The sequence below is a fragment of the Pristiophorus japonicus genome, chromosome 3 (assembly GCF_044704955.1).
Source record: "Pristiophorus japonicus isolate sPriJap1 chromosome 3, sPriJap1.hap1, whole genome shotgun sequence".
In the NCBI taxonomy this organism is placed as follows: domain Eukaryota; kingdom Metazoa; phylum Chordata; class Chondrichthyes; family Pristiophoridae; genus Pristiophorus; species Pristiophorus japonicus.
The window spans coordinates 178,242,397-178,263,457 of NC_091979.1; positions in this window are offsets into that span (position 1 = coordinate 178,242,397).

Below are 21,061 nucleotides of genomic sequence, written 5' to 3' on the forward strand. Positions count from 1 at the left end.
ACCTCCAACATATGTGCAGGCGAGCTGGAAACCCTGTTAATCCTGCAAACCACCATGTTGCAGAGGAGAACAGACTCACGGCGGATCACAACGAACCAGAGCCTCAGACCGAGGAGGCAGAGGTATATGGGGTGCACACATTTACCCACAAAGTGTCCCCCGATAATGCTGACGGTTGAAGTAAATGGACTCCCGGTGTCAATGGAACTGGACACGGGCGCGAGCCAGTCCATTATGAGCAAAAAGACTTTCGAAAAATTGTGGTGCAGCAAGGCCTCAAGGCCAGTCTTGACTCCCATTCGCACAAAACGAAGGAACTGATTCCCGTAATCGGCAGTGCTACTGTAAAGGTCTCCAACGACGGAGCGGTGCACAAGCTACCACTCTAGGTGATACCGGGCGATGGTCCCACGCTGCTCGGCAGGAACTGGCTGGGAAAGATACATTGGAACTGGGACGACGTCCGAGTGCTCTCGTCTGCTGACGACACTTCGTGTGCCCAAGTCTTAAACAAGTTAGCTTCGCTGTTCGAACCAGGCATTGAGAAGTTCCAAGGAGCAAAAGTGCAGATCCACCTAATTCCGGGGGCATGACCCATCCATCACAAGGCGAGAGCGGTACCTTACATGATGAGAGAAAGGGTAGAGATCGAGCTGGATCGGCTGCAATGAGAGGGCATCATTTCGCCGATCGAATTCAAGGAGTGGGATCTGCAGAACTGGAGGAGGTTCTTAGTCGACTCAACTGCGTGGGGCTCAGGTTGAAATGCTCGAAGTGCGTTTTCCTGGCGCCTGAAGTGGAGTTCCTGGGGAGACGAATCGTGGCGAACGGCATCAGGCCCACCGATTGGAAGATGGAGGCAATCGTGAACACACCGAGGCCACAGAACATGACAGAGCTGCGGTCGTTTCTAGGACTCCTGAACTACTTTGGTAACTTCTTACCGGGTCTCAGCACACTGTTAGAACCACTGCATGCCTTACTGAGTAAAGGAGATGAATGGGTTTGGGGCAAAAGCCAAGAAAATGCCTTTGTAAAAGCTATAAAATTGTTATGCTCAAACAAGTTGCTTGTGTTGTATGATCCATGTAAGTGTTTGGTACTAGCATGTGATAGAAACATAGAAACATAGAAAATAGGTGCAGGAGTAGGCCATTCGGCCCTTCGAGCCTGCACCACCATTCAATAAGATCATGGCTGATCATTCCCTCAGTACCCCTTTCCTGCTTTCTCTTCATACCCCTTGATCCCCTTAGCCATACGGGCCATATCTAACTCCCTCTTGAATATATCCAATGAACTGGCATCAACAACTCTCTGCGGGAGGGAATTCCACAGGTTAGCAACTCTCTGAGTGAAGAGGTTTCTCCTCATCTCAGTCCTAAATGGCCTACCCCTTATCCTAAGACTATGTCCCCTGGTTCTGGATTTCCCCAACATCGGGAACATTCTTCCCGCATCTAACCTGTCCAGTCCCATCAGAATCTTATATGTTTCTATGAGATCCCGTCGCATTCTTCTAAACTCCAGTGAATAAAGGCCCAGTTGATCCAGTCTCTCCTCATATGACAGTCCAGCCATCCCGGGAATCAGTCTGGTGAACCTTCGCTGCACTCCCTCAATAGCAAGAACTTCCTTCCTCAGATTAGGAGACCAAAACTGAACACAATATTCCAGGTGAGGCCTCACTAAGGTCCTGTACAACAGCAGTAAGACCTCACTACTCCTATACTCAAATCCTCTAGCTATGAAGGCCAACATTCCATTTGACTTCTTCACCACCTGCTGTACCTGCATGCCAACTTTCAGTGACTGATGAACCATGACAGCCAGATCTCGTTGAACCTCCCCTTTTCCTAATCTGCCGCCATTCAGATAATATTCTGCCTTCGTGTTTTTGCCCCCAAAATGGATAACCTCACATTTATCCACATTATACTGCATCTGCCATGTATTTGCCCACTCACCTAACCTGTCCAAGTCACCCTGCAGCCTCTTTGCATCCCCCTCACAGCTCACACTGCCACCCAGTTTAGTGTCATCTGCAAACTTGGAGATATTACACTCAATTCCTTCATCCAAATCATTAATGTCTTTTGTAAAGAGCTGGGGTCCCAGCACTGAGCTCTGCGGCACTCCACTAGTCACTGCCTGCCATTTTGAAAAGGACCCGTTTATCCCAACTCTCTGCTTCCTGTCTGCCAACCAGTTCTCTAGCCACGTCAGTACATTACCCCCAATACCATGCGCTTTGACTTTGCACACCAATCTCTTGTGCAGGACCTTGTCAAAAGCCTTTTGAAAGTCCAAATACACCACATCCACTGGTTCTCCCTTGTCCACTCTGCTAGTTACATCCTCAAAAAATTCGTCAAGCATGATTTCCCTTTCATAAATCCATGCTGACTTGGACCGATCCTGTCACTGCTTTCCAAATGCATTGCTATTTCATCCTTAATGATTGATTCAAACATTTTTCCCACTACTGATGTCAGGCTAACCGGTCTATAATTACCCGTTTTCTCTCTCCCTCCTTTTTAAAAAAGTGGTGTTACATTAGCTACCCTCCAGTCCATAGGAACTGATCCAGAGTCAATAGACTGTTGGAAAATGATCACCAATGCATCCATTATTTCGAGGGCCACTTCCTTAAGTACTCTGGAATGCAGACTATCAGGCCCAGGGAATTTATCGGCCCTCAATCCCATCAATTTCCCTAACACAATTTCCCGCCTAATAAGGATATCCTTCAGTTCCTCCTTCTCACCAGACCCACTGTCCCCTCGTACATTCGGAAGGTTATTTGTGTCTTCCTTCGTGAAGACAGAATCAAAGTATTTGTTCAATTGGTCTGCCATTTCTTTGTTCCCCATTATAAATTCACCTAAATCCGACTGCAAGGGACCTACGTTTGTCTTCACTAATCTTTTTCTCTTCACATATTTATAGAAGCTTTTGCAGTCACTTTTTATGTTCCCTGCAAGCTTCCTCTCATACTCTATTTTCCCCCTCTTAATTAAACCCTTAGTCCTCCTCTGTTAATTTCTAAATTTCTCCCAGTCCTCAAGTTTGTTACTTTTTCTAGCCAATTTATATGCCTCTTCCTTGCGTCGTCATATGGTGTCGAGTGTGTATTGCAACAAACTAATGAATCTGGGAAATTGCAACCGGTTGCTTATGCATCCAGAAGTCTGTCTAAGATGAGAGAGCCGACAGCATGATTGAGAAAGAAGTGTTCGCGTGTGTCTCTGGGGTAAAAAAAATACATCAATATCTGTTTGGGCAAAAATTTGAATTGGAAACGGACCATAAGCCACTAATATTCCTATTTTCCGAGAGCAAGGGATAAATACGAATGCATCGACCCGTATCCAGAGATGGGCGCTCACGTTGTCCGCATACAACTATGCCATCCAGCACAGGCCAGGCACAGAAAACTGTGCCGATGCTCTCAGTAGGCTGCCATTGTGCCCATCGCGGGGGTGGAAATGGCGCAGCCCGCAGATTTAGTCATGGTTATGGAAGCTTTTGAGAGTAAGCAATCGCCTGTCACAGCCCGACTGATTAGAACCTGGATGAGCCAGGACCCCTTACAGTCCCTAGTAAAAAATTGTGTGCTTCACTGGAGCTGATCCAGTGTCCCAGTGGAAATGCAGGAAGAGATAAAGCCGTACCAGCGGCGCAAAGATGAAATGTCTATACGAGCAGACTGCCTTCTGTGGGGCAATCAGGTAATGGTCCCTAAGAAGGGCAGAGACACCTTCATCAGTGACCTCCACTGTACCCACCCAGGCATCGTAATGATGAAAGCGATAACCAGATCCCACGTGTGGTGGCCCGGTATCGATGCGGACTTAGACTCCTGTGTGCACAGATGTAATACATGCTCGCAGTTAAGCAATGTACCCAGGGAGGCGCCACTAAGTTTGTCTTGGCCCTCCAACCCTTGGTCCAGGGTCCATGTCAACTCTGCAGGCCCGGTTTTGGGTAAAATGTTCCTTGTGGTTGTAGATGCGTAATCCAAATGGATTGAATGTAAGATGATGTCAGCAAGCACGTTCGCTGCCAGCACTGAAAATCTGTGGGCCATGTTTGCCACGCATGGACTGCCTGATGTCCTTGTGAGCGACAACGGGCCATGTTTTACCAGTGCCGAGTTCAAAGAGTTCATGACCCGTAACGGGATCAAACATGTTACATCTGCCCCGTTCAAACCAGCAACCAATGGTCAGGCAGAGAGAGCATTGCAAACTATCAAGCAGGGCTTGAAGAGGGTAACTGAAGGCTCACTGCAGACTCGCCTATCCCGAGTCCTGCTTAGCTACCGCACGAGACCCCACTCGCTCACTGGGATTCCACCTGCTGAACTGCTCATGAAAAGGGCACTTAAGACAAGGCTCTCATTAGTTCACCCTGATCTACATGAACAGGTAGAGAGCAGGCGGCTTCAACAAAGTACATATCATGATAGCGCTAATGTGTCACGTGAAATTGAAATCAATTATCCTGTATTTGTATTGAATTATGGACAAGGTCCCAAGTGGCTTACTGGCACTATTGTGGCCAAAGAGAGGAGTAGTATGTTTCGGGTCAAACTTTCAAATGGAATCATTCACCACAAACTCAGATTCACGGACTATCCTGAGCAACCAACTTTGGACCCTACCTTCTTTGACCCCCCAACATACACACCAGTGGCAACTGATCCCGCAGTTGGCCACGAAGCAGAACCCATCACCCGCAGCATCCCAGCAGGACTCACCACACCAGGCAGCCCAGCAAGGCCAGCTGCACCCTGGGAATGCCTGGTCTTTCAGACGATTCCTGGGACAAGCGTTTAATGAGGCGTTAAGGTCAAATTTTGCATCTGGAGTGCTAGCACAACTTTGCATGACGATTGACCTCATGATCTCAGTGAAACTAATGTGTGGGGTGGTACATTTTTGTGCCGCCGCAAACTAGGAGCTGAATTTGCCGGTCGGGCAGTAAAAGATGGATACCGGCTGTAATGCCTAGAAACACCCTTTGCCGCCAACAGAGGTGCTAGCGAGCCAAAAATCCAGCCCATAATTTAGGATTGGATTCAGGAGCAACACATGGTGTCATGTATCTCACACTACTGTACATAACTGTATCTTACCATGCTATACATGACTGTAACTAGAGATGACCTGTAACCACAAGCTTACCTTACCACCAGGGGTGCACTTGCAGGAGACACTGGATACCTGTCCCAACAGGTCTATAAGGACAGGTCTCAGGCAAGTGTGGCATTCGAGAGCTGTGTAATAAAGGTGCAGGTCCAGAGTGACCTTGACTTCAGTATGTGCCTCGTGTGAATCTGTACTGCAGGAACAGGACTTTACAGTGGCGACGAGTTACGGGATTACAGAATCCACAGAACAACGGCTCAGATGAAAAATACAATGCTGGAGATAATTGGGAGGACTTTATAGAAAGACTCCAGCAAAGCTTTGTAACCAAAGACTGGTTAGGCGACGACAAGGCAGACAAGAGAAGAGCCCATCTCCTGACCAGCTGTGGCTCGAAAATATACGCTTTAATGAAGGACCTGCTGTCACCCAAGAAACCGGCAAGCAAGTCGTTTGAGGAGTTGAGCGCACTGGTAAGAGACCACCTGAAGCCAGCGAGCAGCTTACACATGGCCAGGCACAGGTTCTACAACTACAGACGCTGTGTGGGCCAGAGCATACCCGACTTCGTGGCGGAATTTCGGAGGTTGGCTAGTTTATGTGAGTTCGCCAATGAACTAAGGAGAGAAGTACTGAGAGACTTTTTTATTGAAGGAATAGGCCACGCAGGCATATTCCGAAAGTTCATCGAAACCAAGAACTTGACCCTAGAGGCAGCAGCACTGGTTGCACAGACATTCTTGGCAGGAGAAGAAGAAACGAGGTTGATCTACATTCGGGTACGACAACTGACAAAACATCGGAACAAGAGGTTCACAGCGTGAAACAAGCTGCTACCCCCACACACAGACAAAGGCAGGAGAGCAGGCCCTCAACAGCAGGCAGTGGCGCCAGAAGCCATCAAGGGCACATGAACGGCCGTTCACACCTCATCAACCCACAATGCGAGCAATCAACTACAAACTGAGAGAAGCTCAAGAGAGATCAGCCAGATGCAGCTCATTCTTTGGAAACAATGGAAGCGGTCTGTGCTGGAGATGAGGCGGAAGGCACTCATCAAGGGGGTGTCGATTTCAGTATACTGTTTGCAGAAACTGCGACTATACAGGGCATCTGGCCAGTACGTGTAGAAAAACGGCAGCTCGGCTGGTATACGAATCGGAAGGGTCGGAAAGCGGACCAGAAGATGGTGGGGACAGTACCCGGGACACTGATGTACAGCGGGTCAACACGAACAATGGCCACTGCTCCTACAACAAGACGCCTCCAACAATGATGAGGGTCCGACTCAACGGGATACCCGTCAACATGGAGCTGGATACGGGAGTGAGTCAATCTCTCATGAGCGCTCAACAATTTGAACAGCTGTGGCCGCACAAAAGAGACAGACCAAAACTCACAAGGATCGACACCAAACTAAGGACCTATACCAAAGAAATCGTCCCAGTCCTCGGCAGCGCCATGCTCTCAGTCACACACAAAGGGACAGTGAACCAACTTCCCCTGTGGATTGTCCCCAGGGATCTCCCAGCACTGCTGGGGAGAAGCTGGCTGGCAAAACTAAACTGGAAATGGGATGATGTTCATGCCATGTCGTCAGAGGAACGGACCTCCTGCTCAACAGTTCTAAGTCGATTTGAACATCTCTTTCAGCCAGGTGTGGGCACCTTCAAAGGGGCTAAAGTCAAAATCTACATCACACAGGATGCTAGACCGGTCCATCACAAGGCTAGAGCTGTGCCCTATATGATGAGGGAAAAGATTGAACATGAACTGGACAGACTTCTGCGGGAAGGCATTATCCCACCCGTGGAATTTAGCGACTGGGCAAGTCCCATTGTCCCAGTCATGAAGCCTGATGGATCCGTACGAATCTGTGGGGACTACAAATCTACAATGAACAGAGTCTCCCTACAGGACCAATACCCGCTGCCCAGAGCGGAGGACTTATTTGCCACATTGGCTGAAGGAAAACCTTTCTCAAAACTAGATCTCACATCTGCATATATGACGCAAGAATTGACCGATGAGTCCAAGCTACTCACCACCATCAACACATATCGAGGCCTTTTCATGTACAATCGATGCCCATTCAGCATCAGATCGGCAGCTGCCATATTCCAGCGCAACATGGAGAGTCTGCTCAAGTCCATCCCGGGGACGGTTGTGTTTCAAGACGACATACTCATCACGGGCAGGGACACCGACTCCCATCTCTGTAATTTGGAGGAAGTACTAAAGCGGTTGGATCAGGTAGGCCTAAGAGTTAAGAAATCCAAGTGCCTGTTTCTCGCGCCCGAGTTTGAATTTTTGGGCCGAAGGATTGCCGCTGATGGAATCCGCCCAACAGAGTCCAAAACAGAAGCAATTCGCCTGGCACCCATGCCCTGGAATATCTCGGAACTGCGCGCCTTTCTCGGGCTACTCAATTACCTTGGGAACTTTATGCAGAACTTAAGCACGCTGCTGGAGCCTCTCCATGTGCAACTCAGAAAGGGGTGTGATTGGTTTTGGGGGGATGCCCAGGAACGCGCCTTCAATAAGGCACGCAACCTTCTGTGTTCCAACTTTGGCTTTTCAGTGTTTTGGCTTTCTTTGATCCAGGTAAAAAGCTAGTTCTTACATGTGATGCGTCAGCGTACGGAGTCGGGTACGTTTTACAACATGCCAATAGTGCGGGTAAATTACAACCCATAGCTTATGCCTCCAGATCACTTTCGCGGGCGGAGCGCGGATGCGGTATGGTGGAGAAGGAGGCGCTCGCGTGCGAGTACGGTGTCAAAAAGATGCACCAATACCTTTTCGGGGCCAAGTTCACGTTAGAAACCAACCACAAGCCTCTCACATCCCTATTATCCAAAAGCAAGGCAATAAACGACAACGCCTCGGCGCGCATTCAATGGTGGGCACTCATGCTGGCGTCTTACGATTACACCATAAGGCACAGACCAGGCACAGACAACTGTGCCGACGCGCTCAGCAGGCTACCCCTGGTGACCACGGAAGGGTCTGACGAACAGGACTGTGAGATAGTCATGGCAATCAATGCTTTTGAGTCCACGGGTTCGCCCATGACGGCTCGCCAAATCAGAGCCTGGACGACCAGCGACCCCACGTTATCCCTAGTAAAAAGATGTGACCTAACCGGTGACTTTGCAGAGGCTCACGATGCCTGCCCCGAGGAGATCAAACCTTTCCATAGGCGCATGCATGAGCTGTCGCTTCAAGCAGACTGCCTGATGTGGGGCAGCCGAGTAGTTATGCCTCTGCGAGGCAGAGAGGCATTTGTCCGGGAGCTCCACTGCGAGCACCCGGGGATCGTTCTCATGAAGGCCATAGCCGGATCCCACGTCTGGTGGCCTGGCATTGACACGGACTTGGAGCTCTGTATCCGACGGTGCACCATTTGTGCCCAACTCAGTAATGCCCCCAGGGAGGCCCCCCTGAGCCCCTGGCCCATCAAACCGTGGTCGCGGGTGCACGTAGACTATGCGGGCCCCTTCATGGGCAAAATGTTCCTCGTAGTTGTAGATGCATTTTCAAAGTGGATCGAATGCACCATTTTAAACTCGAGCACAACCTCCACCACTGTGGAGAGCCTCGCAACCATGTTTGCAATGCATTGAATCCCTGACATATTGGTCAGTGACAATAGTCCGTGCTTCACCAGCGCAGAATTCCAAGACTTTATAATTGACCACGGCAATAAATCACGTCAAGACGGCACCGTTCAAGCCGGCCTCCAACGGCCAGGCGGAGAGAGCAGTGCAAATCATTAAACAAGGCATGCTTAAAATCCAAGGTCTCACACTGCAGGGTCGCCTGTCGCGACTGCTGCTGGCATACAGGTTTCGTCCGCACTCACTGACTGGGATCCCCCCGCGCAACTGTTGATGAAATGGACCTTAAAAACAAGGCTCTCATTAATCCTCCCAGACATGCACGAAATCGTTGAGGCAAAGCGCCGTAAGCTGACTGAGTACCATGACAGAAATTCGAGGGGGAGATGGAATGAGATAGGGGACAAAGTGTTTGTACTAAACTATGGCAGGGGTCCCAAATGGCTTGCAGGGATAGTAACGGGCAAGGAAGGAAACAGGCTACTTGTAGTACAAATGGACAATGGCAAAACCTGCCGGAGGCATGTAGACCAAGTCAAAAGCAGATTTATCAACAACACTGCGGAACCAGAGGCAGACTACAATGTGGAACTCGCACCACACCTGGTGGACAGACATGGGAAAAAGCTGAGGAAAGGACAATCCCAACAGAAGCCCAGGCGAGTCAACAACAATCACACCAATCGAAACAGACAGCCCAGGCGAGATACCAGCAACCACACCCAAAGAAAAACAGACACCAAGGCAAACAACTGAACCACAACTCAGATGCTCCACGCGAGAGCGTAGACCACCTGAGAGACTGAACCTATAACGACAATAAGACCTTGGGGGAAGGTGATGTCATGTATCTCACACTACTGTACATAACTGTATCAGAGTCAGAAACAGATGGTAGAAAGGTAAAAAGCAATAGTGGAAGGCCGAGTAAACAAAGGCAAGAAACAAAAAAGGCCACACTACATCATAATTCTAAAAGGACAAAGGGTGTTAAAAAAACAAGCCTGAAGACTTTGTGTCTTAATGCAAGGAGTATCCGTAATAAGCTGGATGAATTAACTGTGCAAATAGATGTTAACAGATATGATGTGATTGGGATTACGGAGACGTGGCTCCAGGAAGATCAGGGCTGGGAACTCAACATCCATGGGTATTCAACATTCAGGAAGGATAGAATAAAAGGAAAAGGAGGTGGGGTAGCATTGCTGGTTATAGAGGAGATTAATGCAATAGTTAGGAAGGACATTAGCTTGGATGATGTGGAATCTATATGGGTAGAGCTGCAGAACACCAAAGGGCAAAAAATGTTAGTAGGAGTTGTGTACAGACCTCCAAACAGCAGTAGTGATGTTGGGGAGGGCATCAAAGAGGAAATTAGAGTGCATGCAATAAAGGTGCAGCAGTTATCATGGGTGACTTTAATATGCATATAGATTGGGCTAACCAAACTGGAAGCAATATGGTGGAGGAGGATTTCCTGGAGTGCATAAGGGATGGTTTTCTCGACCAATATGTCGAGGAGCCAACTAGGGGGGAGGCCATCTTAGACTGGGTGCTGTGTAATGAGAGAGGATTAATTAGTAATCTCGTTGTGCGAGGCCCCTTGGGGCAGAGTGACCATAATACGGTGGAATTCTACATTAGGATGGAGAATGAAATAGTTAATTCAGAGACCATGGTCCAGAACTTAAAGAAGGGAAACTTTTGAAGGTATGAGGTGTGAATTGGCTAGAATAGATTGGCGAATTATACTTAAGGGGTGGACAGTGGATGGGCAATGGCAGACATTTAGAGACCGCATGGATGAACTACAACAATTGTACATCCCTGTCTGGCGTAAAAATAAAAAAGGGAAGATGGCTCAACCGTGGCTATCAAGGGAAATCAGGGATAGTATTAAAGCCAAGGAAGTGGCATACAAATTGGCCAGAAATAGCAGTGAACCTGGAGACTGGGAGAAATTTAGAACTTAGCAGAGGAGGACAAAGGGTTTGATTAGGGCAGGAAAAATAGAGTATGAGAGGAAGCTTGCAGGGAACATTAAGACGGACTGCAAACGTTTCTATAGATATGTAAAGAGAAAAAGGTTAGTAAAGACAAACGTAGGTCCCCTGCAGTCAGAATCAGGGGAAGTCATAATGTGGAACAAAGAAATGGCAGACCAATTGAACAAGTACTTTGGTTCGGTATTCAATAAGGAGAACACAAACAACCTTCCGGATATAAAAGGGGTCAGAGAGTCTAGTAAGAAGGAGGAACTGAGGGAAATCCTTATTAGTTGGGAAATTGTGTTGGGGAAATTGATGTGATTGAAGGCCGATAAATCCCCAGGGCCTGATGGACTGCATCCCAGAGTACTTAAGGAGGTGGCCTTGGAAATAGCGGATGCATTGACAGTCATTTTCCAACATTCCATAGACTCTGGATCAGTTCCCATCGAGTGGAGGGTAGCCAATGTAACCCCACTTTTTAAAAAAGGAGGGGGAGAGAAAACAGGGAATTATAGACCAGTCAGCCTGACATCAGTAGTGGGTAAAATGATGGAATCAATTATTAAGGATGTCATAGCAGCGCATTTGGATGATAGGTCCAAGTCAGCATGGATTTGTGACAGGGAAATCATACTTGACAAATCTTCTGGAATTTTTTGAGGATGTTTCCAGTAGAGTGGACAAGGGAGAACCAGTTGATGTGGTATATTTGGACTTTCAGAAGGCTTTCGACAAGGTCCCACACAAGAGATTAATGTGCAAAGTTAAAGCACATGGGATTGGGGCTAGTGTGCTGACATGGATTGAGAACTGGTTGTCAGACAGGAAGCAAAGAGTAGGAGTAAATAGGTACTTTTCAGAATGGCAGGCAGTGACTAGTGGGGTACCGCAAGGTTCTGTGCTGGGGCCCCAGCTGTTTACATTGTACATTAATGATTTGGACGAGGGGATTAAATGTAGTATCTCCAAATTTGCGGATGACACTAAGTTGGGTGGCAGTGTGAGCTGTGAGGAGGATGCTATGAGGCTGCAGAATGACTTGGATAGGTTAGGTGAGTGGGCAAATGCATGGCAGATGAAGTATAATGTGGATAAATGTGAGGTTATCCACTTTGGTGGTAAAAACAGAGAGACAGACTATTATCTGAATGGTGACAGATTAGGAAAAGTGGAGGTGCAACGAGACCTGGATGTCATGGTACATCAGTCATTGAAGGTTGGCATGCAGGTGCAGCAGGCGGTTAAGAAAGCAAATGGCATGTTGGCCTTCATAGCGAGGGGATTTGAGTACAGGGGCAGGGAGATATTGCTACAGTTGTACAGGGCCTTGGTGAGGCCACACCTGGAGTATTGTGTACAGTTTTGGTCTCCTAACTTGAGGAAGGACATTCTTGCTATTGAGGGAGTGCAGCGAAGGTTCACCAGACTGATTCTCGGGATGGCGGGACTGACATATCAAGAAAGACTGGATCAACTGGGCTTGTATTCACTGGAGTTCAGAAGAATGAGAGGGGATCTCATTGAAACGTTTAAAATTCTGACGGGTTTAGACAGGTTAGATGCAGGAAGAATGTTCCCAATGTTGGGGAAGTCCAGAACCAGGGGTCACAGTCTAAGGATAAGGGGTAATCCATTTAGGACTGAGATGAGGAGAAACTTCTTCACCCAGAGAGTGGTGAACCTGTGGAATTCTCTACCACAGAAAGTTGTTTAAACTAATTCACTAAATATATTCAAAAAGGAGTTAGATGAAGTCCTTACTACTAGGGGGATCAAGGGGTATGGCGAGAAAGCAGGAATGGGGTACTGAGGTTGCATGTTTAGCCATAAACTCATTGAATGGCGGTGCAGGCTCGAATGGCCGAATGGCCTACTCCTGCACCTATTTTCTATGTTTCTATGTTTTTATGTTTACCATGCGATACATGACTGTAACTAGAGATGACCTATAACCGTACCTTATATAAACTTACCTTATCACCAGGGGTGCACTTGCAGGAGACACTGGATACCTGTCCCAGACAGGTATATAAGAATAGGTCTCAGGCAAGTGTGGCATTCGAGAGCTGTGTAATAAAGGTGCAGGTCCTGAGTGACATTGACTTCAGTATGTGCCTCGTGTGAATCTGTACTGCAGGGACAGGATTTTACACATGGAATGATCTATTGGTAGTGCAGTGAATGCGAACGACTTAGACTCATCCAAGTTCCATTTAAATAATGTGATGGGAAAATAGTGAGTTTTTTATTAAATTTTGGATTGATTAGCTTATATGGGCTCCCTCATCTATATTTCATCTGGTGATCTTGTAATTAATAATATGGGTCATAGTCTGTACATAACTAGTTAGTAGATGCACGTTATTTACATCATAGAGATTGGACATTCACTGTAACTATGGTGATACAAGTTCGATCACCATTTTTTGAGATCCTCTGTGACTTGTGAATATTAATATGCAGCCTGAAGGAAAGGTGATGGGTTGGTTCGTGAGTTGGGGTTTGAAAGCCTGAGGTGACGCATTGGTGTCTTTGCTCCAATTCATTGGCTTAGGACTGCAGTTCTAGAGCGATGAGTTCTTGCCTTGAGTTGTCTCGTAGTCGGTGGTTCCTATGGAAAAGAGAAAATCAGGAGGCACATCAGCCTGCATCCCACTTGCACACTTCTGAGCAGCCGTTCCCCCACAATTCTCCAATATGCCTCTCTATCTTTTAAAGGTATTTTTCCTTTCTACCCCATCTGTGGCTGTCAGGGTAGGTTGGTCGCAGGACTTACCAAATGTTGCTCTGAAACCAGCCAACAAGAGAAGCAAAGGATTACCCTATGGGCACTTCTCTCCAATTTGTCCCTCCCAGCCTCTAGGGAACATGCATGGCCTCCATGTTGCCATCCTGCCCCTGACAGCATAGCTGAAACTAAGGAGAACAGTTTGTCAGTGATCCCAGTGACACCAATAAGCTGCACCACCATACTTCTGAAGACATCTTGGGGAGCTACCATGGTGATTTAACTGGGTAAATGCATCTGCAGGAGTGATGCTGAGCCATGCAGGCTGGGAAGGTGTAAAATTCTATCCCTGGTTTATGCTGAGGTAGCTGATATCACCAGGGGTGGCGGTTGGGATGCTTTGATTAGCCTCAGCAAAAGTGAGTCAAGGAGGGGGAAGTATCAGCCAGGATTTATGTTGTTCATTGCTTTCCAGTGAACCTTACTGCTAAGTGCGCTTGCATAGATGCCAGCAGAGAACAGAACCAGGATCAGGTCAAGTATTTATCCAATTATTTGATAGGCTCCCATTGCTCATTTACTGTTTTTCCTGCCAATCTTTGATTGCAATCTACCTGAGCCAGATCCTTTTTGAAGACATTGAAGTTAGCTCTCCTCCAGTTAAGAAGTTTCACCCTTGATTGCTCCTTGTCCTTTCTGTTATATATGTAAACTTGTATTTACTCTGTACAGACACCAGAGGGCTCATCCCCTGGAGTCCCAAAGGTTCCCATAATCCCTTGGGAGCACAGGTATTTAAGGCGGCCTCACAGTTAGAGAGGCACCCTGGAGACCTGCAATAAAAAACTAAGGTCACACTTTACTTTGAGCTCACAGTGTTCAGTCTGACTCTTTCTCCATACGTAAAAACTGGTGACGAGACACAGATAGCGAACCCAAAGGTGCAAAGAACAGTGGACATCCTGGAGAAATTCTTGGAGGGAGATGATTGGGAAACTTTTGTGGAGCGACTCGACCAATACGTCGTGGCCAACGAGTTAGATGGGGAAGAGAACGCTGCCAAATGAAGGGCGATCTTCCTGACCGTCTGTGGGGCACCAACGTCTGGCTTCTTGAAGAATCTGCTCATTCCAGCGAAACCCACGGAGAAATCGTACGATGAATTGTGCACACTGGTCTGAGAGCATTTGAACCCGAAGGAAAGCGTTCTGATGGCGAGGTACCGGTTCTACACCTACAAAAGGCCTGAAGGCCAGGAAGTGGCGAGTTATGTCGCCGAGCTAAGACGCCTTGCAGGACATTGCGAATTTGAAGGACATTTGGAGCACATGCTCAGAGACCTTTTCGTGCTTGGCATTGGTCACGAAACCATACTTCGCAAACTTTTGACTGTAGAGACCCCAACCTTGAGTAAGGCCATAGCGATAGCCCAGGCGTTCATTGCCACCAGTGACAATACGAAGCAAATCTCTCAGCATACAAGTGCTGCTACAAGTACTGTGAACAAAGTGATGTTGTTTTCGAATCGCAACGTACAGGGCAGGTCACACATGCCTGCAACTGCATGTTCGCAGAGGTCTCAGAGTCCACCATCAAGGGTGATGAATGCAAGGGCATTAACACCTTGTTGACGCTGCGGGGGTGATCATCGTTTCCATTCATGCCGATTCAAAGGGTTTGTTTGCAAGGACTGTGGAACAATGGGACACCTCCAGCGTATGTGCAGGCGAGTTGCTAATCCTCTTAAACCTGCAAACCACCATGTTGCAGAGGAGGACAGATCCACGGAGGATCACGACGAACCAGAGCATCAGACCGAGGAGGCAGAGGTACATGGGGTGCACATATTCACCACGAATTGTCTCCCGATAATGCTGAATGTTGAACTAAATGAACTCCCGGTTTCAATGGAGCTGGACACGGGCGCGAGCCAGTCCATCATCAGCAAAAAGACTTTTGAAAGATTGTGGTGCAACAAGGCCTCAAGGTCAGTCATATCTCCAATTCGTACGAAACTAAGAACTTACATGAAAGAACTGATTCCCGTAATCGGCAGTGCTACTGTAGAAGTCTTCTATGATGGAGCGGTGCACAAGCTACCACTCTGGGTGGTACCGGGTGATGGTCCCAGGCTGCTCAGCAGGAGCTGGCTTAGAAAGATACGCTGGAACTGGGACGACGTCCGAGTGCTATCGCCCGCTGACGACACTTCGTGTGCCCAGGTCTTAAGCAAATTTCCTTCGCTGTTTGAACCAGTCATCGGGAAATTCCAAGGAGCAAAAGTGCAGATCCACCTAATTCCGGGGGCACGACCCATCCATCACAAGGCGAGAGCAGTTCTGTACATGATGAGAGAAAGGTAGAGATCGAGCTAGACCGGCTACAAAGAGAGGCCATCATTTCACCGATCGAGTTCAACGAGTGGGCTAGCCCAATCGTTCCTGTCCTCAAGGGAGACGGCACTGTCAGAATCTGTGGCCATTAGAAAGTAACTATCAATCGTTTCTCCCTGCAGGTCCAATACCCACTACCAAAGGCCAACGACCTCTTTGCAACGCTGGTGGGAGGAAAGACGTTCACGAAGCTGGATCTGACTTCAGCCTACATGACACAGGAACTGCAGGAATCATCGAAGGGCCTCACCTGCATCAAAACGCACAAAGGTCTTTTTATTTATAACAGATGCCCGTTTGGAATTCGATCAGCGGCGGCGATATTCCAGAGAAACATGGAAAGCTTACTGAAGTCAATCCCGCACACTGTGGTCTTCCAGATGACATCTTGGTCACAGGTCGCAACACAGTTGAGCATCTGCAGAACCTGGAGGAGGTACTTAGTCGACTCAACCGCATGGAGCTCAGGTTAAAATATTCGAAGTGCGTTTTCCTGGTGCCTGAAGTGGAGTTCTTGGGAAGGAGGTTTGCAGCTGACGGCATCAGGCCCACCAACGCGAAGACGGAGGCAATCGAGAATGCACCGAGGCCACAGAACGTGACGGAGCTGCGGTCGTTTCTGGGACGCCTGGACTACTTTGGTAACTTCTTACCGGGTCTCAGCACACTGTTAGAACCACTGCATGTCTTACTACGAAAAGGGGATGAATGGGTTTGGGGCAAAAGACAAGAAAATGCCTTTGTAAAAGCGAGAAAATTGTTATGCTCAAACAAATTTCTTGTGTTGTATGATCCATATAAGTGTTTGGTACCAGCATGTGATGCGTCGTCATATGGCGTCGGGTGTGTATTGCAACAAGCTAATGATTTCGGGAAACTGCAACCAGTTGCTTATGCATCCAGGAGTCTCTCTAAGGCTGAGGGAGCCTACAGCATGATTGAGAAAGAAGCATTAGCGTGTGTCTATGGGGTAAAGAAAATGCATCAATACCTTTTTGAGCTAAAATTCGAATTGGAAACTAACCATAAGCCACTCATATCCCTGTTTTCCGAGAGTAAAGGGATAAATACCAACACATCGGCCCGCAACCAGAGATGGGCACTCACGTTGTCCGCATACAACTACGCCATCCGTCACAGGCCAGGCACAGAAAACTGCGCCAATGCTCTCAGTAGGCTGCCATTGCCCACCACGGTGGTGGAAATGGCGCAGTCCGCAGATCCAGCCATGGTTATGGAAGTATTTGAGAGTGAGCAATCACCCGTCACTGCCCGGCAGATCAAAACATGGACAAGCCAGGACCCCTTATTATCTCTAGTCAAAAGCTGTGTGCTTCACGTGAGCTGGTCCAGTGTTCCAGTGGAAATGCAGGAAGAGATAAAGCCATTCCAGTGGCGCAAAGGTGAAATGTCTATACAGGCAGACTGCCTTCTGTGGGGCAATCGTGTAGTGGTTCCCAAGAAGAGCAGAGACACCTTCATCAATGACCTCCACAGAACCCACCCAGGCATCGTAATGATGAAAGCGATAGCCAGATCCCACGTGTGGTAGCCCTGCGTTCACAGATGTAATACATGCTCGCAGTTAAGCAATGTACCCAGGGAGGCGCCGCTAAGTTTATGGTCTTGGCCCTCCAACCGTGGTCTAGAGTACACGTCGACTATGCAGGCCCGTTCTTGGGTAAAATGTTCCTTGTGGCTGTAGACGCATACTCCAAGTGGATTGAATGTGAGATAATGTTGGCTAGCACGTCCGCTGCCCCCACTGAAATCCTGCGGGCCATGTTTGCCACACACGGCCTACCCAATGTCCTGGTGAGCGACAACGGGCCATGTTTTACCAGTATTGAGTTCAAAGAATTCATGACCCTTAATAGGGTCAAACATGTCACATCTGCCCCGTTTAAACCAATGTCCAATGGTCAGGCAGAGAGAGCAGTGCAAACCATCAAGCAAGGCTTGAAGCGGGTAACTGAAGGCTCACTGCAGACTCACCTATCCCGAGTCCTGTTTAGCTACCGCGCGAGACCCCACTCATTCACTGGGATCCCACCTGCTAAACTGCTCATGAACAGAGCACTTAAGACAAGGCTCTCGTTAGCTCACCCGGATCTACATGAACAGGCAGAGAGCTGGCAGCTTCAACAAAGTGCCTACCACGATAGCGCAAATGTGTCACGCGAGATTGAAATCAATGATCCTGTATTTGTATTAAATTATGAACAAGGTCCCAAGTGGCTTCCTGGTACTGTCGTTTCGGATCAAACTTTCAAATGGACTCATTCACCGGAAACACTTGGACTAAATCAAATTCAGATTCACCAACTATCCTGAGCAACCCACCTTGGACCCTACCTTCTTTGATCCCCCAACAGACACACCAGTGGCAACCGGCACCATGGTTGACCACTCAGCAGAACCCATCGTCCACAGCAGCCCTGGAGGGCCCAACACACCAGGCAGCCCAGCAAGGCCAGCTGCACAGCAGCCCAGCGAGGGCCCAACAAATGATCCAACAATATCAGCTTTCACACCGAGATGATCAACCAGGGCAAGAAGGGACCCAGATCGACTCACATTGTAAATGGTTACACTATTGATTTTGCGGGGGGAGTGTTGTCATATATGTAAACTTGTATTTACTCTGTACAGCCACCAGAGGGCTCAGCCCCTGGAGTCCCAAGTGATCCCACAATCCTTTGGGAGCACAGTTATTTAAGGAGGCCTCACAGGTTGGAGAGGCACTCTGAGACCTGTAATAAAAGACTAAGGTCTCAATTTACTTTGAGCTCACAGTGTTCAGTCTGACTCTTTCTCCATACATAACACTTTCTATAGCTACTCGAAACCTAATGATATTGTGATCACTGTTTTCCAAATGCTCCCCCACTGAAACATGCACCACTTGCCTCATTTCATTCCCCAGAACCTGATCTATCACTGCTTTCTTCCTCGTTGGGTTGGAAAGACACTGATCAGGTAAGTCCTTTTGTACACATTTGTTGTATTTCTTCCCCTGTTTGCCCTTGATACTGTTATTTTCCCAGTCTATATTAGGATATTTAGGAACATTACTGCTGCTTTAGCAGTAAATGACTAGCAGGCTGACAAACGGTTGATGTATCATTCAAGCAGAACTTCCCGATACTCATTGTGTAAGACATTACAGTGCTGTCGGAGAATTCCAGCCACTTGACGTACAAAATCAGCAAAACAGGAGCTCAATGATTTCACCCACCCAAAGTGGAATTCTGCCCATAAAACCAAAAATACTTGGGGTTCGCATCCAAAACACTAGTATTTATTAAAATGCACTCCTGCTTTTCATTGTGTCTGAAATTGGTTGCACTGTTGACTGAGGATATGAGTAACTGCAGCTAATAACAGTTAAATAATTGCCTAATGGTTGGGAGGTGGTTACAGTATTGAATTATCTGTAGGAAAGAAAAATATCAAAGCAGCTGCTTAACCTGAAAGCTATTACTGTAACAGCAGGTGGCACTGCCTTTGGGACATGTGTTGAATTCAGAGTCAGTCCTTATTGTTGTATTTTCACATCCAACTGCAACACAAGCTTGGGGGGAAGGGAGACTATGGTCCAATCAGTGGCATAGTGTTAATTCTAGAAATGTGCTACATTATGTACAGGATTTATTTTTTAAGGATGTGCCCTCAGGAAGTTCTGATTGTGTTTTTTGACACTTTAATTAGTGCCCTTTCCAGCATTTTGGAGTGCAGTTTAATACATAGAAATGTTTTCTGATCGTAAAATAATTAAGGATGAGGGAGTTCATTTGGCTCATCTTCATTCATCCATCCAGACATATCCTAAATTCCCCCTCCTCCCATTGAGCATCCAACTGTTTCTTAAATGATTACTGGGTTTTTGCCTCCACTGCTCTATCTGTAAGTTTATTCCACACATTGTTCATTCTTTGTATGAAGAAGAATTTCCAAATATCAGTTCTAAAATGATCTTTTGCTTGTTTGAACCTGTGACCTCCTGGTTCTCCTGCAGTTTAATTTAAAATAATATTCTGGGCTTACTTTTTCCAGTCCCTTAGCAATCTTCCATACCTCTACAAGGTCACCTCTCGGCATCTTCTTTCCAGGCTGAAAATCCCAGGGTTTTTCAGTTTTTCCTCAGAGGTACGGTAGCATAATGATTATGTTACTGGACTAGTAATCCAGAGGCCTGGACTAATGATCCGGAGATGGGTGTTAAAATCGCACCACGGTAGCTGGGGAATTTATATTTGGTTAATTAAATAATTCTGGAATAAAAAGTTAGTACAGTTGTACCTCTCCAGTCCGGCACTCTTGGGACCTGACCGGTGCCGGACCAGAGAATTTTCCGGACCACAGGAGGTCATGCCAACCCTAGCATTGTCAGCAGTACCTTAGACTTACCGGGTACCGCTGACAACGACCCGGCTGCGTTCTGCACATGTGCTGCGCAGGAGCCTACTGCGCAGCATTTCTCTTGCCCAGCTTTGGTGCCTCAGTCAGCCGCCACGCCCTTCGCTCCCTCTCCGCGCCGACCCGACCAAGGAGGGAACACCGGAGGCAGCAGGGAGAAGAGGAGCAGTCAGCCCCAGGACACAGTGCAGGTCGCATAGAAACATAGAAACATAGAAAATAGGTGCAGGAGCAGGCCATTCAGCCCTTCTAGCCTGCACCGCCATTCAACGAGTTCATGGCTGAACATGAAACTTCAGTACCCACTTCCTGCTTTCACGCCATACCCCTTGATCCCCCGAGTAGTAAGGACTTCATCTAACTCCCTTTTGAATATATTTAGTGAATTGGCCTCAACTACTTCCTGTGGTAGAGAATTCCACAGGTTCGCCACTCTCTGGGTGAAGAAGTTTCTCCTTATCTCGGTCCTAAATGGCTTACCCCTTATCCTTAGACTGTGACCCCTGGTTCTGGACTTCCCCAACATTGGGAACATTCTTCCTGCATCCAACCTGTCCAAACCCGTCAGAATTTTAAACGTTTCTATGAGGTCCCCTCTCACTCTTCTGAACTCCAGTGAATACAAGCCCAGTTGATTCAGTCTTTCTTGATAGGTCAGTCCCACCATCCCGGGAATCAGTCTGGTGAATCTTCGCTGCACTCCCTCAACAGCAAGTATGTCCTTCCTCAAGTTAGGAGACCAAAACTGTACACAATA